The following is a 6,738-nucleotide window of genomic DNA, read 5'->3' as shown; positions in this document are numbered from 1 at the left end:
TGACACGGCCCAGAGAGTAATTCAAATGAAGTTTGAAATTAGTTCAATTATTGCCATGCAGCTCCTCTATTGTCTCTGTGAATCCTAAACGTGCTGATGTAAGATCACTGATATACTGCTAGACAGTTTGTTGTATTACATTTTGTATGACGTGTAAAAATTAAATGTGGATTATATTGGGTGGAATTATATTTCCCATCCACAACGTTGTATGTTCTTGTATTACATGGTAATCACAGGGAAATATTTGGGGTGAATTGTGGGCCAACCTGTTCTCACTCCCAATGAGTTAAGGAATATTAGTCGCCTCCTCTCCATACAAGGGATTTCTGTACACAACAACGGCAACCAGTCGACATGTGACCACCTAGCCAGGTCCCTCCGCCACTGCTGAGCAGGGAAACTGTACAGGGAAATACATAGAGGGAAAAGTAGAAATACTTTGGAAGCTAGCACCTTGAAATTAATAACTTTTGACTGCTTCATGAAATAATTACAGCTACCAAACAGTTTCTATGTTGATGTGTGTATTATAGAAACATACTTGGCGAAAAACTATATATGGCCTTTAGGACTTTGGCTTTTGTAGTACCATAAATCTGAACCTGTTAGTTCCTCCGTTAGCTGCTCATTAACCTGAAGTGATTACACAGTAACCCAGTGTTAGGACACGGTTTCATCCCAATAGTGTTGAAACACTATCACTGTTTTCCTATTTGTTTCTGTCCATATTTTGCTTAGTACATGTATTTACAATTAACCGTAATGTGGTGGTTCTCCTCCTAAAGCAGGATGGTAGCAGTGAAGTTTGGGAACAAGATGCATTTTTGCAAGGAGGATAATTCAAGCAACCTGATCTCATGGGAAGGCGTATAATTAGCACCACATTTGCTCATGTCATTATTACGCATCTTTAGGCCTTTTTGTGTGTCATTTTACGCAATACCATCCAGAGCCGATGCTCCATCCATTACTAACCTGGATGCAACATGGGACTTTGGCAAGATGGAGCTAAGGAGAAAACCAATATGTGACATAGAGCAGGTTTAGCCTTTTTAAGTCCTTAATAATGATTGTGATGGAAGATCCTGATGTGGTAAATTGGTATTACAGCATTCAATTGTAACAATCCACATGTGTTTAAGGGAAGGACAGCTGTGCACATCTTCTGTCTGTCTTTTAATTTATCCAAACTCAACATGTTAGGGTTTGGACAAAAAAGGTAACCGTTAAAAATTATATTTTATTCGCTAAACATGTCTGAGATGATTCCATTTTCTGACAAAGCACCAGCCTCGATATGGTGCTATGAGACAATAGTTATACTTACTCTATGTTTTTTAATTCAAGTGACTTGCTTCGTACTTAATAGCTAAAAAAGAAAGACTTTGAAAGAACCTCATTGAGTTTCCAGCTCACGTCTTTTGATGGCAGGACTCAGCCGTATCATTTTCTTTCCATTTTCTTGTAGAGGAATGACAAATCATGTCTGCCTGATCTTTTCTTGTGAGGCTCTGCTTCTTATTTTGGACAGAATAAATTGTTGAATAACAGACCCTCTTTCTTTGAGACCAAGTTACTTACAAATTAAATGAATTCAGTAATAATCTCCTTAGGGATTTCTAGAAATTCCTTGAAACTGGATTTAAAGTTGTGGTGTTTTCTGTTTTAAAGTTTTTGTGCTGTAAAGGTCTTCTGCTCCTGCTGCCAGGAGCCAGGTAAATGCATTTCGAGTGACATTTAGTTTTTTGCAAATGTCTTTAGTGATTGTTCCACAAGACCACCACTAAAGTATTGTGTGGTCTGTGTCTTCTCCTTGTGAAGGATAAATCTTTAAACCCATACTTCTTCTTTAGCACACCACTTACAAGTGGCCCCTTTTAAGAGTGCAATAAGAGAAATTATGTCCACTCTCTTTTTTTCCAATTTCTGCAAGCAACTCTGTGCTGACATCTTTTTCAGATCTCAGGCGATCTCTCCTTTAAGGAATCAAACAACAGACTATCCAGCTGCCGTGGTTTCTAAGGTAATTACTGTGCTCATACTGGAGAGCACAGCCAGGAAATGCTGTGGTGTGATTAGTGTTGAGAGGGGTTCTGACCTATTCCTCATGTTGCTAAGACGTTGCTTGTTTGAAGAGTTCTACCTATACCTACCGCCATATACACTGGTCACATAAGTGTTTTACATGGTTCACAACACACGCTGTTTGCTTAGGGTTTTGTTCTGTCACCTTTTATTTATAACATCTGCAGCGTATATATATATATATATATATATATATATGTATATCTGTTTTATAGGTATCATAAGATGATGAAATAAGATGATGCATATTTTAATTCCAAGTAGCTAATTTAGGGAGCATATTAATAAGGACATTTGTTTGTGTTGGTGAGGGCTTAACCAGAGCTATACAATAAATTGTCAGGTGGAAAGAAACATGTGTCTCTGTGTCTTCTGGATATTTTAGCAGGCAACTTTGCTAACATGTAGACATAACATAATACGTTGGTGATATCTGTATATTTCTCAGCTTATTTGTATGCCCTTTAGTGGTCAATAAATCAATTAATGCAGCATTAACATACTGTAAAATCTAAAAACCATGACCAAAACCAATCTAAAGGGAGAACAAGAATGATATGTGATGTATGAAGCTGTATACATACTGTATACTACTTATATGATGCACACTGTTTTGCCTAGAGGGAGTCTTTGCTCTGCCCGACAAACAATATCATTATGATGAGATGGAAAAACAGTCTTAAATTGACACATATGCCAGGTCAACTGCCCCGTAGTAAACAATACCTTATTGAGTAGCCATTGGAAAATGTTCTTGAATAACACAATATGTATTTTTCATGAAAGTTGTGCTAGTCCGTCTGCCATCATCAGTATGCAGGAAGGTTTCCAAATATGGATGACTGTTCCTCCCTGGTGTTGCCTTTTAAAGTGTGATACGTTCTACTACTGAGACTTGAAATAATGAAGACTTGCATATTGCATTTGTAATACATGTGTTGGCAGTACAACGATCATTTAGTGCCCCTGATGAGAAGCCCGCCATTTGGTCGTGACAGGAATATTAAATAAAATTATTGCAGTTCTTTTCATCAAAGGATATTTACAAACAGTGCACCATATAGCAAGGATTAAATACACAACCTCATTGATAAATGGGCTTTGTGATTAACAATACCTGCAGGACGTGGTGTCATACATTACATTTTGTGGAACTCAGAAAAGGCTCAGATGTGTAAAGAGGGATGTTTTTTGCTGAACAAATATGTTTAGTCTGACACCACAGAAGTAGCTTTCACTGCAATTGTTATTTCTCTCTCCGTCTCAAATATGCAGACACACACCACGTGTGTGCAGGTCTGGTGACTCTTTCTGGCATAGTGTACAAACGACACAGCTGATACATGCTGCTGGAATGCAGTATGTATTTAAAGTTTAAGGATTGTTCCATGGTCAGGTCAGACTTTTAGTCTTACCAGATGTTACAAAGAGAAATAAGAAAATCTCACCTCGGTGTGTAACTTGAGCTTGTTTCTACATAACTTTGTAAATGGGTGGAAACATTGCTGTAGCCGCATGTTTTCACAGGGGATACTTTGCTTCAATGCACAGCATAATTAATGAGAAGGATGCTGCTGAACTGAATGGCTGTCAGGTGGTGGTGCGCTCCTGTAGCCAACACAATAGGCCAATCGTTGAGACTGGCAGATCTGACACAAAACAACAATGTGTATCTCTGCCCAATTTCAGAAATACACAAAAACACCCTGCACATGTTCAGGGGTCTCATGTAACGGTAAACGTACATACTGTAGTGTCACGGGCTGTCGCTAGGACAGGCTAGCCTGGGGCGGTGCCAAGAGAGAGATGAACACAGGCACGTCCAAGGGTATTTAACAAAAAGTCCAGGTTTATTTCCCATCCCACCAGCAAGGTAACATTCAAAAACAACAAAGTATCAAAAAAAAGGTCCAGTTAGATAACACAAAACATCCCGGAGGAGAAAGTGGTTAATTAACCAAACAAAAACTCAATCCTGGTGAATCCAGGCTACGAGGTCCTCTCCCTTGTTGTCCTCTTCCAGGTGCTCGTGGGTTCACCTTCCGCTCTCCCTTCTCCTTCCCAGGTGCTCTCCCTTAAGTCTCCCAGCCCTGCCTCAATCAGGTGCCTTAAGCAGCTGCAGCTGGGTGAGCGGTGAGGCAGGCTGGGAGATGTAGTTTTTGCACTGGTGGCCACTCTGTAGCGCCCATCCACTACCTGTCCCCTTGTGATGCCACAATACAAATGAAGAAATGTAGGTACGGCAAAAAATATTCTAATTTACAAAACCATCCAAAATCTGAAATTGTCCTTTTATAAATCCCAAATCAACTTGGAAATGTCTGCAAGTGGATCAGCTTCATATCCCGCCCACAACACGCTCACAGTCAATCATAAATTGGAGACCCCTCCAGAGAGGATCCCAGAGGAACACAAGAAGAGTTTGGAAGCTGGATTTCTTATGTCTTTTTAGTTATTGCAAATGTCGTCATCCATCTTCAATTTGAATGAGTAGAAGAAAACATTAAGGGGGGAAACCTTTTGATTCTCATTATTACATTACATTACATTACATGTCATTTAGCTGACGCTTTTATCCAAAGCGACTTACAATAAGTGCATTAAACCATGAGTCTAAACTTAGAACAACAAGAATCAAGAAAGTACAATTTCTTCAATAACGTTAAACTACAGAGTACTATCCGTAAGTGCCATTTAAGCGCTACTAGAGTGCTACTACGGCGCTACCTTCCCTATTCAAGGTAGAGTCGAAAAAAATGTGTTTTTAGTTTGCGACGGAAGATGTAGAGACTTTCTGCTGTCCTGATGTCAATGGGGAGCTCGTTCCACCAATGAGGAGCCAGCACAGCAAACAGTCGTGATTTTGTTGAGTGTTTAGCTCGAAGTGAAGGAGCTACAAGCCGATTGGCAGAAGCCGAGCGAAGTGAACGAGCTGGGGTGTGAGGTTAGACCATGTCCTGGATGTAGACCAGACCCGATCTGTTTGCAGCACGGTACGCAAGTACCAATGTTTTGAAGCGGATGCGGGGGGCCACCGGTAACCAGTGAAGGTCGCGGAGGAGCGGAGTAGTGTGGGTAAATTTCGGAAGGTTGAAGACCAGTCGAGCAGCTGCATTCTGGATGAGCTGTAGAGGTCGAATGGCATTAGCAGGTAGAGCTGCCAGGAGGGAGTTGCAATAGTCCAGCCGTGAGATGACCAGAGCCTGGACCAGAACCTGTGCCGCCTTCTGAGTGAGATTATCCTGATGTTGTACAGCATGTACCTACAGGAGCGTGTTATTGCGATAATGTTGGCAGTCAGGGAGAGTTGACTGTCGAGTGTCACACTGAGGTTCCTGGCAGTCAGAGTACTGCCAAGTTATCTGCCAAGTTTGCTTTATTTCCAGCAAACAATACAGCTGTTACGACGAGCAATGTGTCTTAATATATGACAATGCTATGGTGTTAAAGGTACTTGTGGAGAGTCCTGGAACAAAGAGTCTTCCTTTTTGTTTTGAAACCAGGAGGAGTGGCAGCAGTGGTACATACAAAATGATTGTCTGCCAAAGACACAGAGTCCAGTGAAGAGAATACTAATCTTCTGGTTGTCACTCATTCACTCAATATCTTAAACGGCTTGAAATATACACCTGGAACAATAATTGGATTGGAATCAATCCACTGCATTTATAGCTGCACAGACTTCTTAGAAAATGTAATGGGTTTTCTTCTAGTCTTTTGCTCTTCGCGGATTCTTTTGGGGATTATGAGTTACGGTGCCATGGTCTGTGTGTCATAAATTACTGACAAGAAAAATGTGATTCATGTTCATTCGTAAGTCCTGGTAACAAAAGGCAAAATACATGCTTAGCAGTTCATCATGATAACTGTATATATGCACTTTTATCAGGCACATCATTAGTGTTTAAAGAAAATACAAGATAAAGCTTCATGTTATTTTTTCATTGCACTGCATATACATTGCCTGATAAAATAGCACAGGATCCTTTTCTGAATTGTCACATTTGGAGCATGGATGTGATGCACCCACTCATTACGGGCAACTGACTGTTGTATAATATTCAAGATATGTCAAAAAAGTGCAGGACTTTTGTCCATTTCACGGTATTTGTGTCCTGGACAAATATCTGCAAACTAAAGGTAAATATTTCCAAATTCCATATTGTGTGTTTCAGTATGGGCTGTTCCTAAAATTATCTGCATACTGAAAACACAGTTATCAAGCAAGTAAGCAGCAATCAGAGAACAGTCAAACCGTTATATTACAGTTATATACAGTTATATTTGAACCAAAAAGAAAATATTTACAACCTTTAGACTTTACATTTTTTTGTATTGAGTTGAGACCCAAAACTCAAGCGCCATAATACTTGAGGGTTAACCTAGTATATCAACTTGTGCTTGAGGTAAGTGTGCACTATGTCTGCACAGGAGGCATACAGAGGAGTATCTTCTGCCACAATATGAGCTTTATTCTGGACATTTTCCTCTCCCAGCCTGTTCATTTACCTTTTACTTTAAATCTCCTGTTCTTTCGGAGCATCACACTCCCTCCTGGCCTGCAGTAACTCCTGCCCCACACACCTGCTCACCTGTTCTCACCGCCTCTGTTACCCCAAAGCTATTGAAGAAAGCTGGGACGCGGCTTTG

The sequence above is a fragment of the Cyclopterus lumpus genome, chromosome 1 (assembly GCF_009769545.1).
Source record: "Cyclopterus lumpus isolate fCycLum1 chromosome 1, fCycLum1.pri, whole genome shotgun sequence".
Lineage (NCBI taxonomy): Eukaryota > Metazoa > Chordata > Actinopteri > Perciformes > Cyclopteridae > Cyclopterus > Cyclopterus lumpus.
Note: the sequence above shows the minus strand (reverse complement) of the source record.